The sequence below is a fragment of the Hylobates moloch genome, unplaced genomic scaffold, assembly GCF_009828535.3.
Source record: "Hylobates moloch isolate HMO894 unplaced genomic scaffold, HMol_V3 SCAFFOLD_3, whole genome shotgun sequence".
NCBI classification, from domain to species: Eukaryota; Metazoa; Chordata; class Mammalia; order Primates; family Hylobatidae; genus Hylobates; species Hylobates moloch.
In genome coordinates this window covers 162159497-162175146 of record NW_026652278.1, presented here as the reverse complement: position 1 = coordinate 162175146, position 15650 = coordinate 162159497, and the positions used below count along the sequence as shown (strand labels likewise).

The 15650-nt window shown below is 39.6% G+C and overlaps 1 long non-coding RNA gene across 2 annotated transcripts; it reads right to left on the bottom strand.

The window, feature by feature from the left end:
- Positions 1 to 434: 434 nt before the first annotated feature.
- On the bottom strand, positions 435 to 14445 carry LOC116466030 (uncharacterized). Of its 2 annotated transcripts, XR_004247327.2 has the most exons (4): positions 13427 to 14445; positions 5549 to 5728; positions 5010 to 5147; positions 435 to 1124 (listed from the first exon to the last, which is right to left on the bottom strand). It is a non-coding gene; the product is annotated as an uncharacterized LOC116466030 (long non-coding RNA). The 2 variants fall into 2 exon arrangements; XR_009212951.1 differs by lacking the exon at positions 13427 to 14445 and having other exon boundaries at positions 5549 to 7357.
- Between the last annotated feature and the right edge of the window lie 1205 nt (positions 14446 to 15650).

Below are 15650 nucleotides of genomic sequence, written 5' to 3'. Positions count from 1 at the left end.
AAGTTTTCAATTTTTTGTAGAGACAGGGTTTTGCTTTGTTGCCACGGCTGGTCTCAAACTCCTGGCCTAAAGTGATCCTCCAGCCTTGGTCTCCCAAACTTCTAGGATTACAGACATGAGCCACTGTGCCCTGTGCTTCTGCCTTTGCCTCATTCTTTTGGACAGAGTAGCTGTCACAAGGCCAGCCCAAATCAATGGACAGGGAAAAAGACAATACATTTAGATGGAAGTTACTGCAAAGACCTGTGACTGTATCTAATTTACCACACTTCCCTCAGAAAAATGCTTCTACACTAATACACATGACATATGTTAATTTCAGGGGAATTTGTGGATCCTTCCAACCCAAGTTAAGAGTCTCTAACCTATTCTAACCATGCATATATCTAAATGAGGATATTAACACTCAAGAAGACTAAAGATTTGCCCAAAGTCAGACAGATATTTATTTAGTTACACAAGCACATAAGTGTGGCCTATATCATTCAGGATTTATAACTCCTAGTCCCGTGCCACTTCCATTATGCCCAACTGCTAATTACTTTATTCTTACAGGAAATGAATTCCAGCAATTTTATAATGATCACTCAACCACCAAGTCAAGATGATGTAAGTCAAATGTATACAGTAAAATATAAATATCTTATTTAATCCATATACTCTACGCATAAATCCAGATAGGAGAGTAGGCCAATTAAAAAAAAAGTTGACTCTTGAACCACACAAGGGTCAGGGGTGCTGACACCCTTGCAGTCAAAAATCTGAGCGTAACTTTCGACTCCCCAAACACCTTACTAATAGCCTACTGTTGACTGGAAGCCTTACTGATAACATAAACAGTCGATTAACACATACTTTGTGTTAGATGTATTATGTACTGTATTCTTACAGTAAAGTAAGCTAGAGAAAAGAAAATTTTAATAAGAAAATCACAAAGAAAATATGTTAACTTTCATTAAGTGAAAGTGGATCATCATAAAGGTCTTCATCCGTGTCCTCTTCAAGTTGAGTAGGCTGAGCAGGAAGAGGGGTTGGTCTTGCTGTCTCAGGGGTGGCAGAGGTGGAAGAGGTAGAGGATGTGGTAGGGGAGGCAGGAGAGCCAGGCACACTTAATGTAACTTTTACTGAAAAAAATCCACATATAAGCGGACTCTCGCAGTTCAAACCTGTGTTGTTCAAGGTTTGTAGATGTGAGGAGTAAATTACTTTACTAATTTGCTAAGTGGCATAATTATTTGTAAATTGTGAACTGTTCCCTAAGCCTAGCTCTCTTTTTACTTATTGGTACTCACTATGCTTCAATTAACTCACGTGGAAAAGTTGATTACAACAGATAATTTGTGATTACCAGGGTTGTTTTCACTTTTAAACCATTCACTTAAAAATCATTCATTGATATGAACAGCAAGTAACCAATTTATATGGATTTAAGCATAAACACCAGGCACAGTTACCACTGCGAATTTTTGTTTGTATCTCATAAGATAAAGATAATTAAAGGGAAATTGATGTGGCTTAAATTATTGCCATCTTGCTGCTGTTGTTGCCACTTGAGGGTTGCACCTGTGCTTAATTTTTAGAAATTATCAGTATGTTATTTTATTTTTAAGTTTTTTGCTCATTTGGAATGGTGATCTGGTCCAAATGGATAGAGAAAAACTAATTAGTTTTGAAACACCTGATTTTCATTAGCAACTAATAAAAGCTAAGGTTTTTTTCCTTACCTTTTTATCATAAAAATGTTCAAACATGCAGAGAAATAGAAAAAATAGTACAATGCATACCCATAACCCAATACATTTAATTAATAATTTTTATTATTTTGCCATCTTTGCTTCATCTGTTTTTTTGTGGTTGCTGGACCATTTTAAAGTCAATCACCCTCCAGTACTTCAGCATACATCTCAAAAAAAAATGAGGACCCCTTTTTAACATAACCAAATACCAATATATGCCACTTAATAAGTTCACAATAATTCCTTAATATCATATAATACCCAGTCCATATTCAAATTATGACCATGGTTTTATAGGGTTTTTAAGAACATACTGTTTTAAAATTAATTTTTATTTATAATTGCTACATAATAATAACACATTCTTATGGAGTACAGTGTGATGTTTCAATGCATGTAGACATTGTATAATGATCAGCTCAGTATATGTAGAGTTTTTTTTCCAATTTGGAATCTAATCAAGGAACACATGTGACAATTTTTATGTCTTCCATCTTTTTTAATCCAGAGCCCAGCCCTGTTTCCCCTTTTCTCATGCTATTGACTTTTTTAAAAGGCCAGGCCTTAGAAAAAAAAAAAAAACAGTCCTGGTCTTCATCACTTTTTTGTACTTTACTAAGCCTGTCTTATAGAAGGCCCCAGTTCTAGACTTTTTGATTCTTTCTTTAAAGTGGCTTAACTTGTTCCTCCATCCTCTGTATAGCCTACACATCTAAAGTCTTGACTTGATTCAGGTTACACATTTTGAAGAATACTCATAGATGAGGCTATCTCCTTCATACTGCATGGCAGCAGCCAGGCATGGTGGCTCACACCTGTAGTCTCAGCTACTCAGGAAACTGAGATGGGAGGAACATGTTTGAGCCCAGGAGTTGGAGGCTGCAGTGAGCTGTGATCATGCCACTGCACTCCAACCTGGGTGATAGACCGAGACCCTCTCTCTCAAAAAAAATTTTTAATAAAAATTTTAAAAACATAGTGCATGGCATCAGAATCACATTGAGCCTGGTTTTCTCACTATTAGTGATGCCAAGTTTGATTCTCAAATTAAGATAATGGCAGCCACAATTCTCTTTACTATTAAGATATATTTTCCCTTTGTCAATTTGCTAGTCATCCTGGGGTGAAACTTTGGTGCCATGCAAATATCCAGTTCCCTAAAGTTAGTTTTCTTTCAAAAATAACAGGTTGGCTGGGCATGGGTGCTCACGCCTGTAATCCCAGCACTTTCAAAGACCGAGGCGAGTGGATCACTGACGTCAGGAGTTTGAGACCAGCCTGACTAACATGGTGAAACCCGTCTCTACTAAAAATACAAAAATTAGCCAGGCATGGTGACACAAGCCTGTTATCCCAGCTATTTGGAAGGATGAGGCAGGAGAATCGCTTGAACCCAGGAGGCAGAGGCTGCAGTGATCCTAGATGGTGCCACTGCACTCCAGCCTAGACAACAGAGCAAGACTCTGTCTCAAAAAAAAAAAAAAAAAAAAAAAACAGGTTGTGCTTTTAATTTTAATAAGGAATTATACTCGGTTTTTCAAAGCTTTCATCAGCTGGGTATATTCAACCTAAAATTATGAAAATGAACCAGTGTCTACAATAAACCTTTACATAACTATTCATTTTCTTCTCATATATTTATTGGTTTTAGTACCATTCTGGTTTACAGTAGTCATGCATGCTTGGACTCGTAAATTGGGCGTTGGTTTCCAGAGTTCTGTGCAGGAGTTCCCTTCTTTATTCATGTTATTTTATGGCTATTACATGCCAAGTTCAGAATTAGAGCAGTGTAGAATGTAGTGGAAATGAATGTCATGCTGTCATCCATAATAAAATTAGATCAGAGATGCACCCAGTGTATGAACAAGCCAGGCCTTACTGTAGGAATGATGGCTAATAGACTCTTAGTATGCAGTAATTGTGCGACACACTGAAATTGAAATGTGGATCCCTTGAAGTGGCCTCTTTTTTTAAGCAGGTCAAAAGACATGAATGAAAACACACCAGTAACCAAACATGGTAATATCAAGCCTAATTAGGAATCAAACATCATTCCTAAAGTCTGTGTCCGTTTGTTTTCTTTATTTCATTTGTTTTTGTTTCTTCCTCATCTGTGATTCATTTTCCTTTCGTCATCTTCCACAATGGCTTCTGCAAGAATATTGGTCTTGAAATGTACAACATGGCTCGCACCCACTTCAAACATTGTTTAAAATCTCATTTATAGGCCGGGCGCGGTGGCTCACGCTTGTAATCCCAGCACTTTGGGAGGCCGAGGCGGGTGGATCACGAGGTCAGGAGATCGAGACCACGGTGAAACCCCGTCTCTACTAAAAATGCAAAAAATTAGCCGGGCGTGGTGGCGGGCGCCTGTAGTCCCAGCTACTCGGAGAGGCCGAGGCAGGAGAATGGCGTGAACCCGGGAGGAGGAGCTTGCAGTCAGCCGAGATCGCGCCACTGCACTCCAGCCTGGGTGCCTGGGTGACAGAGCAAGATTCCGTCTCAAAAAAAAAAAATCTCATTTATTATTTTGTACTGTGGTCTCACTTAAAAGCCGGTGTTACTGAGACTGCAGAGTACATGCCTTTAATTCCCAGGGTGAAGGGGTGTGGGGTGTGGGAGAAGAGAGCGAGCAGGACAAGCAAGAGGAAAAGCTAACACTGAGACAGTCCACACGGAAATGTGAGGAAAACAAGAATATTCAGAAGTCTTATAGGCAGATGAATTCTCTCTGGACACTAGAAAACTGGAAACTACCCAAACCCAAGCTTAGTAAAGTACAGAAAAGTGATGAAGACCAGGACTGTTTTTTTTTGTTGTTTTTTATTATTTTCTTCCATCAAGAGGTTAGTTGCCTAAGGACCACATTCCCAGGATTACAAGGATTTGCCTTAATAGCCCAGAGAACATTTATCTGCAGTAGAATTATTAAGATGAAGAGATGAGATTCTATGTGAGTCACCTCTTACATGAGACTATATTTCAAACTTAAAATTAACACTGGGAGTAATCATAGTACATTGAGATCAGCAGGTTAAAGCTATATTAAGTGGGAATTATGTTTTTCCAATTAACTGTAATTTTCAGATACTAAAATCCAGGTGTTTTGGGGAGCCAAGCCCAGTTTTTTTCCTCAGGGATTTATCTCCAAAACCCAGTTGGATCCCAGCTCTTTGGGAGGCCAAGGTAGGAGGATTGCTTGAGGCCAGGAGTTCAAGGCTAGCCTGGGCAGCATAATGAGATCCTGTTTCTACCAAAAAATTAAAAAATTACCTGGGTATGGTGGTGCACACCTGTGGTCCCAGCTACTCAGGAGGCTGAGGGGGGAGGATCACCTGAGACTGAGAGGTCAAAGCTGAAGTGGGCTATGATTATGCCACTGCTCTTCATCCTGGGCTACAGAATGAGATCCTGTCTCGAAGGAAGGAAGGAAGGAAGGAAGGAAGGAAGGAAGGAAGGAAGGAAGGAAGAAGGAAGGAAGGAAGGAAGGAAGGAAGGAAGGAAGGAAGGAAGGAAGAAAAAGAAAAAGAAAACCAACTGGGTTTAGCATTATTCCTTTAAAGAAAAACAAAAACAAGACCGTGTACTGAAATATCTCACACCATAGCTTAATTATATTTATTCAACTAACTTTCCACTTTCCTTCCTCCACTCCCAGATAGAAAATAGTCACCTACTATTGAAAGCTGCTTGGGTGTGGGCTGTGCTGCCTTGGAAGAGGAGAGTATCCCAGCTCTCCATAGGGTGTGTCCTGAAATGATGCACCCCCAACCCCAAAACATTTTGGAAATGACCGAATAAAAAGCACTTACCTAATAGGAAAGAGAAGAAGATGGGAAGGAAATTTCCCTGTTCCTGGTGCAGTGGATATTTGTGCTCTTTTTCTAAGAAAGCTGTGAGTCACACCTTTATAAGAAGCTCAAATTTCAGACTACCCATGTGTTTCAGGCAATTAATTACTCAGTCCCTCATTGTGGCAGGGTCTCTTCATTCTGGAAGTTGCCGTAAGATATAAGACACAAGATAAGTGAGCAGCAGGCATTGAACTACAATTTTCATTCCTCTTGTTGAAGGGAGCTTGGCTGGAAGAGCCAAAGTGGGTGGTGTCCCAAGCTTCCACTTTTTATCTACTGATTCATTTGAACAAGCTCCTCTTACATGCAGTGCTGCCATTTCCAACAACAAATTTTCAAGTATCTGGCAGCCAATTCCTTCCTTCTGTTCCAGGTAAAACAAGGAACCAACACATACACATCACCCAGATATGCTAATTGTAGTCACTTATGATGGAAAATCTCATACACGTGAAAAAATTACCATGGAATGTTACTATGAAGGCTCCAAGCATTAGGGTAGCTTAGAGCTGAAAGGAATGTAATATTGGCTTCTTTTTAATTTTTTATTATTTTTTTCTTTTTTTAGAGACAGGATCTTGCCCTGTCACCCAGGCTGGAGTGCTGTGGTGCAATCATAGCTCACTGCAGCCTCAACTTCATTGGCTCAAGTGATCCTCCTATCTCAGCCTCCTGAGTAACTAGGACTACAGGTCACCATGCCCAGCTATGATGGCTTCTTATATCAGGCTGGAGATTCAGTATGCAAGAAATTTAACTTTATGATGCAATGAAAATTCTATTTCAAGCCCTTATGCAGTCAGTTCAGGAACTTTCCCTGTCCATATGCTGTTACCTGTGAATTCTGAGGTGGCTCACACAGAACCAAGGCATTGGAGGGGCTCGTGTGGTTCTGTAGGTTGTCTCTACTCAGTGGACACTGACTTGCGAATCAACCTGGATTGTCTGTGGTCACAAATTCAATCCTTATGAGGCCTTTATTTCCATCTGCCTACCCTTCAGTTCCCATATATATATATATATATATATATGTATATATATATTTTTTTCCCCTCAGGGATTTACCCAGGAAATGAGGTCCAAGTTTCCTTTGTCTTAAATCTGTCAAGGTTTCTGCCCATTCCCCAAGAGCAGGGTGCAGGCCCTTGCCCAGGAGCCCACACTATCTGCCTCTCATGCTTGCCCACCATGCTTCTTCCCCCAGCCTTCTTCAATTTTGGTACCAAGGGCAAAACAGAATTGCTTTCAACATTAGCTCCTCTCCATGAGTGAGTGGCATTTTTTATTTCTAAACTGTGATAAAATATATATAATATAAACTTTACCATTTTTACCATTTTAAAATGTATATAGTTCGTGGCATTAAGTACATTCACATTGTTGTGCAACCATCACCACCATCTGCTTCCAGAATTTTTTCATCTTTCCAAACTGAAATTCTATATCCATTCATCACTAACTGCCTCAGGCCCTGGCAACCACCCTTCTACTTTCTGTCTCTATGAATTTGACTATTCTAGATACTTTCTATTCCTATAAGTGGAGTTATATATTTGTTTTTTATTACTGGCTTATTTCACTAACATACTATCTTCAAAATTTATCATGTTGAAGCATGTGTCAGATTTTCTTCCTATTTAAGTCTGAATAATATTCTGTTGTATGTATATACTATGTTTTCTTTATCCTTTCATCCACTGATTGACACTTGGCTTGTTTCCACCTTTTTTGACTATTGTGAATGATGCTGCCATGAACATTGATGTATAGATATCTGTTTAAATCTCTGCTTTCAATCCTTTTGGCTGCAAAAGGATTAAACCCAAAAGCAGAATTGCTGGATCGTATGGTAATTCTCTGTTTAATTGCTAAACTGTTTTTCACAGTGCTGCACCATTTACATTCCCACCAGCAATGTACAAGGGTTCCAATTTTTCTATATCTTTGCCTTCCAGTGAGTTTTAACAGGGGTGCTCTTGACACTTGGGGTCAGCCCTTCTTTGGTATGTAGGACTGTCCACTCCTTGCAGAATGTTCAGCATCCTTGGCCCCACCTACTACTTGTAGATAATGAGATATTTCCCAGTTATTGTGACAAACATCTCCCCAATCCCACACAACACAATTCCAAATGTCCCCTAAGGGGTGGAAACAAGCTGCCTGGTTAGAACTCCTGGTCTATGCCATGAGTCCTTGCTGCTTCCCCAAGGCCTTATCTCTGTAAACTCAAAATCCTAGTAGAGGCTCTTTTTTTTCTCTTTCTGTCACATTCCTTTCTTGGTTCAATAAGCAGGAGATGATATAATTAGTTGAATGGAGGAGACACGAAGGGGAGAGAGAGAATACAGAGGAAAAGAGAGAGAGATTTCAAAATATTAACTCACCACACAAGGATTTTTCATCTTATTTACTTACTAGTTTAATTGAAAGGAGGAGACATGAGGGGGTGAGAGAGAATACAGAGGAAAAGAGACAGAGAGAGTTCAAAATACTAACTCACCACACAAGGATTTTTCATCTTATTTACTTTCCTGTTGAGAAACTAATGGTTTTTGTGATCTTTATTTTCTTGTCAGGCAAATTGAGATTTTCTAAAAAGACCTCAGGCTTACAACACATCCTTCAAAAAAGGATATGAGCTATATTAAGGAAATGAATGTAATGATAAATACAACTCTTGTGTCTTTCCTGGAAATGTTACACTGGTCTAGGGATGTCTCTGACTATGACTTGCCTAGTCTCTTAACTTCTCATGACATCCGACACCTCCAATGGGAAAGTGAAGTTCAGTTAAATGGTTGCCAAGTGTCATCCCTTAAAAACAGTGTAATTGTAGGCAGTGATCACTAAATCATCACAAAAACTCACATAATTTGAGTTTACACTCACATAAATTTCTGAAAGTGTAAAGAATTTCTGACTCTTCCTACTTCATTTAAATTTTATATTACCTTTTCAAGTTTTATTTTCATAACTTTCTGATGTTCTGTCTCCCCATTCACAAATCTGGATTTACAGAGTGATTCAATTCCTGAAAAGTGGTCACTAATTACATAATGCTTAAATTGAAATAATTTTCTCACAAAAATATACAAAAGCAAAAGGTGTATTCCAATCAATTGGAAAAATTGGCTATTATGCTACCTCCCCCATTTCTGTATTGCACGAATGTGAAGTTAGTCAATAGTCTAAGATAAAATATGTAATAACTGAATTTTAAACTTTTTTTTTTTCTTGAGATGGAAACTCGCTATGTCACCCAGGCTGGAGTGCAGTGGCATGATCTTGGCTCACTGCAACCTCTGCCTCCTGGATTCTCTTGCCTCAGCCTCCTGAGTAGCTGGGATTACAGACATGCACCACCACACCTGGCTAAGTTTTGCACTTTTAGTAGAGATGGGGTTTCACCATGTTGGCCAGCCTGGACCTCAGGTCATCCACCCACCTCAGCCTCCCAAAGTGCTGGGATTACAGGCGTGAGCCACCGTGTCTGGCCCAGGAAGTCAACTTTTACCAGATGTGTTTGTTGTTCTAAATCACAAATCTAACCAAATCATTATCTGCCATGACTGCCACTGTGTCATATAACCGCCATCAGGATGTATTCAAGCTCTTTAGCACAACAGAGTGAGGCCTCTGGGATGTGGTGGCTGCAACCCCCCATGGCCTTATTGCCCCCTCAGCCCCTCAGCCCCCACTGCCCTAGCCAGGTCTGCATATTTACAATTGTCCTGCACCTACAACTGAGCCCTGCCTCTTTTTCCTCATCCACAGAGTTTTCTTCTTTCACAGAGCTCCTTTCCTTTTCTCTCTGCATCTTAAACACCACTTTCATTTTTCAGGATTAATCCCAGGATTGAGGGCTCTCCTTCTCCCACCCTCCAACAGCTAGATCATCTGTTCCCTCCATGGGCACGCCTACTGTATCTTAGAGAAACTTCTCTCACATCGCCTACACCCAGGTGGCTGCAAAATTTATTGCCCAACTTAGGGTATGTTTGCAAATGATAGAGAGCTATTCGTAGATTGAGAAAACAGATAGAAAAGAGGACTGCTCTAGGCTAACAGGATGTGTGGTCAGGCCAGCCTACCATTAACACTTTACTCCTAATTTATTTATTTGGCTGTCCCACCTTGCCAGACGGAGTTCCTAGCTGGCAGAAACCAGGTTTATTTTCTTTGGTATCTGTATGCCATGTGCCTGGCACAGTGCCTAGCATATAGTAGATACTCAACTAAAGTTTGTGGAACACATTCATGGCTAGATAGACGAATTAATCAACACATTAAGTGGGGGCTATTTTTTTAGGATCGTTTTTATTCCAACAATAGCTTTGAAGATAATGTTGCAATGGCTAACTAATTTTTCCTTAAACTGGCTAAGCATGTCTTTAAATGTTCTATGGCCAAATACTTGAGCTTATAATATAGGCAAAATTCTTTGCATGTAAATTTATTAGCATTTAATCATATAATTATTAAAATTACTGAATCATGTGATTGAATCTCACCTGCCGTGTTGGGTAATTCTGTGTCAACTTTACTGCCCCACAGGGTGCCCAGTCATTTGGTCAAACATTACCCTGGGTGTGTCTGTGAGTGTGTTTTTGGGTGAGATTAAGATTCTCAGCAAAAAGATTTCCCTGCCTAATGTGGGTGCACTTCATCCCATCAACCGACTAGAATAAAAGACCCAAACCCTCCCTCAGGTAAGAGGTAATTCCTCCTGCCTGTCTGCCTTTGAGCTGGGACATCGGATTTTCCTGCCTTTAGACTCACACTAAAACATCAGCTCTTCTTGAGCCTTGGGTCAGCCAGCTTTTAGACTGGAACTGTATCATTGGCTTTTCTGGTTCCCAGGCCTTTGGACTCAGACTACAACTACACCATCAGCTCTCCCAGGTCTCCAGCTTTCTGACTGCAGATCTGGGGACTTCTCAGACTCCACAATCACATGAGCAAATTTCTTATGATAAATCTCTTCCTATACTTTATTAGTTCTGTTTCTCTGGAGAAGCCTAATACACTTGGCAAAAGAAAATCTAATTTTGGCCGGGCGCGGTGGCTCACGCTTGTAATCCCAGCACTTTGGGAGGCCGAGGCAGGCGGATCACGAGGTCAGGAGATCAAGAGCACGGTGAAACCCCGTCTCTACTAAAAATACAAAAAATTAGCCGGGCGTGGTGGCGGGCGCCTGTAGTCCCAGCTACTCGGAGAGGCTGAGGCAGGAGAATGGTGTGAACCCGGGAGGCGGAGCTTGCAGTGAGCCGAGATCGCGCCACTGCACTCCAGCCTGGGTGAAAGAGCAAGACTCCGTCTCAAAAAAAAAAAAAAAAAGAAAATCTAATTTTGTCAAGTTCATCCATAAAGTATCACAGCTTCACATAAAAATAATGCTTGTAAAGTTATATACTGGAGATACAACTGGAAAAGAAAATCATAAATGATAAAGGTAGACTATATGTAAACACACCTTGCATATTATTAGTTTACTCCATAGCCATATTTTAGACATTGAATTTTATTTTTCTTTGTTTTCCTTTTTAAAAGAAACATTCTTCCATGATATATTCACTGCATAACAGCTAAAAGGTTTGTGCCTCAATTAAGGAAGAAATGGTAAGAAAAAGAAGGCACCCAAGAGTTAAGAGGTCAGTATGGTTCTTGCTTTCAAAACTCATTTTCCAGCTGGGCATGGTGGCTCATGCCTGTAATCCCAGCACTTTAGGAGGCCAAGGTGGGCGGATCACCTGAGGTCGGGAGCTCGAGACCAGCCTGACCAACATGGAGAAACCCTATCTCTACTAAAAATACAAAATTAGCTAGGCGTGGTGGGGCATGCCTATAATCCCAGCTACTTGGGAGGCTGAGGCAGAAGAATTGCTTGAACCCAGGAGGCGGAGGTTGCAGTGAGCTGAGATCGTGCCATTGCACTCCAGCCTGGGCAACAAGAGCAAAACAGCAAAACAAAACTCATTTTCCATCTTCCACCCTTCAGGACTCAATAGCCTCTCCTGGGATGGGTATGCACATAGGCTACCAGAGTGACTGCGAATACTTACCAGGCAAGTCAATCCAAAAACTGGTTTGCCTAAACAGTTTTTTTTTCAGTCTGAAATGGTCATTTAACTTTTATTTTTTGTTGAATTAAATACTCATTGGAGTATAAAATGGTGTGTGTAGCAGGATGGACGAGGTTGGTAGAAGCTTAAGACAAGATTATTCCAATTTCTGTACTATGAGCTGCCTCCAGGATGGGGTGATCCTTTGTAGAAATATTTATTATTTTTATTCAGTAAAAAGCCAAAGTTAGGATACCAATTATGCCAGTGGTCAGGCCCAGTGGAGGCTTGGCCATAATAAAAAAGCCTAGAAAAGTCCAGAAGTTTTGGTTCTCTAGTCCAAAACTGCATTGTTTTCTCCCAACTGTACCCAGTATTTATTAGGAACCTACCCTACCATGTGCTTGCCATTATACAGAATGATTCTAATATTTCAAAGGACTTTTTAATTGATTCTCAAAAATCAGTCAGATGGTTTCTTTTTTCTGACTATGACTCTACTTAGTATGTAAGTATTTCTAATCTTAGTATCCAGGAGTAATGACTTTTAAAAATTCTTTGTGCACAGTCGTAATTTTATCATGTGAACAGGGTTTCCATGTTTCTTTTAATTTTCAAAAAGTATATGACATTTTCAGTTTCTATCGCTTCCTAAATACTTAATCTTTAAAGGTTAAAAATTAGCAGACTTTCCTTCTTTCATTTTAATTCATGCCCTTTGATCTTTGGGGGAAAATGTGTTGAAAGTCTGTTGCTCACAGAGGAATTTTTAAAATGTTTTCCAGAGTCCACTGATTTTTATGAAGTTTATTAATTTTATTTACCTTTTGTCACTAAACTATGAGCATATCTAACTTGAAGAAACTATTAAATAAGCTTGTATTTCATTGCTATTAATTAGAATGATGGTGCTTCTAAAAATTCCCACAATGGTGAAAAATAACAAATCAAGTTACTTAATTCAGATAATTTCCTTGAACTATATTAAAAGGGTCATATGGTTTCTTTAATGTTGTATAAGACAAAAACTGATTTTAGTAAGTAAATGTCTTTATGAAGTACATTTAAAAATAGGAAATGAGAAATGATCCAATTTGGGTCTTTGTTATTTGATTTGCTTTGGTGGAATGGTGATTTGTTTCTTCACAGTCTTTATAACCATGTACTCAGCAACCAAAGACTGCCTGACAGGTCAGTATGACTGAAACACTCAGTTACCTGCGAGCCGGTCTCAGTCACTTAGACTGTAAGCTCCACAAAGGAGGGATTATGTCTCATTAGTCTTGCATGTCCCGTATGACCTGCTTGGTGGGTTGCACAAAATAGATGCCCAATATAGGTTTCTGTACCAATTAAAAGTCTTGTTATCTTCTGTTCTTATAATAGTTTATACTATCTGGTAAACACATATTGAAATGCTTACCAATGATATCTTAAACAACAACAACAAAAACAACACATCCTGACCACCACCCATGCAAAAAAAAAAAAAGAAAGAAAGAAAGAAAGAAAGACGGAGAGAGAGAAAAAAGAGAAATGAAGGGGATAGATCACAAATATGAACTCTATCTCGTGTCCCCATTCCCCCTGACTCTGTCTGGGCATTCTTCCTGGGCTAGAGATGCTCTGCCTCCCAGCAGAAGACAAGAGCCCTAGAAAGACTGTCATTCATTTACTGGAGAGAGAAATGGTTCATCTACACACACACTCAGAGCCTGGCTAGCTACAAAGCCGTGGTCCATGGTAGGATGTGTGTCTTAGCGGAATAAGTAACCTTGAGCAGACACTGGATCCAGCAGTAACAAGCCTCCCCTGATGACGGCGTAAATTCCAAAGGAGCTGGAGAACGATTCTTCTTCACTTTATCTGAATCCTCTGAAAGATGAGTAGGAGGATGGTTTCTTCTCCCTTCCTGAAGGCTGTTTTGTTGGTGCCTTATGCTAAGAGAACTCAGCAGATACAAATTTATTATTTTCTTTTAGACAGCATTTTCCCTGCAGTTAGAAGAAAACTGCAGCTCACATCCAAGAATATCTAATTCCCAAAATACATGATTCCAATAGGGAGTTTATGGAATTTGCTTCTTACCAAAGCAAAATCTTGAATACATGAAATCTAATATCTTGCCAATTTAATGAATGCCTAATAATTTTTAAATAGCATATATCATTTTAATACTTTAAACAGTTGGAAGATTGTTGAGGGATAATTTGTCAATTTTTTAATAAAAGAAAATTCATAAAAATTAAATATTCTACATTTATTTTATATTATTATCTTGGCAGTTTTATTTTTTATGACAAAATTCTGAGTCTGTTATATTATCCAAATCCTAAAAAGATTTAATTGATTACAGAAAAATTTATTGGGAAAAATTGCTTTGCCCCTTCTTTTTCTCTAAATAATTCCTGAGTTTTAAAAATACTCCTTAAAGGGACTAATTTATTTTTCATGGCCCATCACCAATATCCAAGAGAGTATCCAATTTTTAAATTCTGAACCCTGTCTTATGTGACTTCCAAACTAAATGAAATGAAAAGGCCTCAGGCAGTCTGTGTTTACACAGGGTGGCAAAATTAACCTTAAGTTACTTGGATCACTGCACTGGGGACACTTCAGAGCCTCTACTCAGGCTACTTCTGAGCATACTATGTATACTGCTGTGCAGAAGCCTACCTCTTTCACTCTAGATAAAACAAGACTTTCTGGTCGGGCGCGGTGGCTCACGCTTGTAATCCCAGCACTTTGGGAGGCCGAGGCGGGCGGATCACGAGGTCAGGAGATCGAGACCACAGTGAAACCCCGTTTCTACTAAAAATACAAAAAAATTAGCCTGGCGTGGTGGCGGGCGCCTGTAGTCCCAGCTACTCGGAGAGGCTGAGGCAGGAGAATGGCGTGAACCTGGGAGGCGGGGCGTGCAGTGAGCGGAGATCACGCGACTACACTCCAGCCTGGGAGACAGAGCGAGACTCCGTCTCAAAAACAAAAACAAAAAACAAGACTTTCTGAGCACTTACTCTGAGCAAAGCCCGGTGCCGCAAGTACAAAGGTGGATAAGACTCAGTCCTTGATTTGATGGTCTTTGTTGGAATAGGTTTTCAAACTGTAATGTCACTGTGTCTCCCAGGGGCCAAAAGTTTGCTTTTATTGATGGGTTTCAAAGAAGGGATGAGTTTACTTATAAGTACACATTGTGTCATTAGTATGCTTGACTCTCCATGGTACAAAATTTCTTTCTAATGCTGATCAGTTGCAAACATGATAGAACAATGAAATACTTCCAGGACATTCTAAATCACTCTCCTCCTTGTGAGAAAGTATGGTAGAGAGCCTAGCCTGGTACAGGCAGCCATCCCTGTCTGATGCGGGTCATCTCTGAGAATGAAACTCCTCAAAGGGCCAGAAGGTGCTCTTTCTTCATTTCCCTTACACATGGGTGTTATTCAATACTTATCTACAGCCATGTGTCACTTAACAACTGGAATATGTTCCAAGAAATCTGTCATTAGGCTATTTTGTTATTGTGTGATCACAGAGTGTACTTACACAAACCTAGGGTGGTATAGTCCACTGTACCACCGAGGCCATATAGTGTAGCCTAGGCTACAATATATCTAGGCTATATAGTATAGCCTGTAGCTCCTAGGCTACAAACCTGGACAGTATGTTACTGCACTGAGTACTGTAGCAATTGTTACACAGTGGTAACTATTTGTGATCTAAACATATCTAAACATAGAAAAGATACAGTAAAAATACAGCAGTATAATCTTATGGGACCACCATTGTATATGTGGTCCATCGTTGATGGAAACATTGTTATGTGGCACATGACTGTATATGCTTGGTATATAGTGAACATTCAGCAAAGGTTTTCATCAACAAATGGATAAATTGGCAACTTTTATCGGCTTAATTGGGCTAAAATATACATGGAGTCACTATTTGACTTAACACCTAGGCATTATTTTACTGATATTTTTCAATAATTCTGTTTT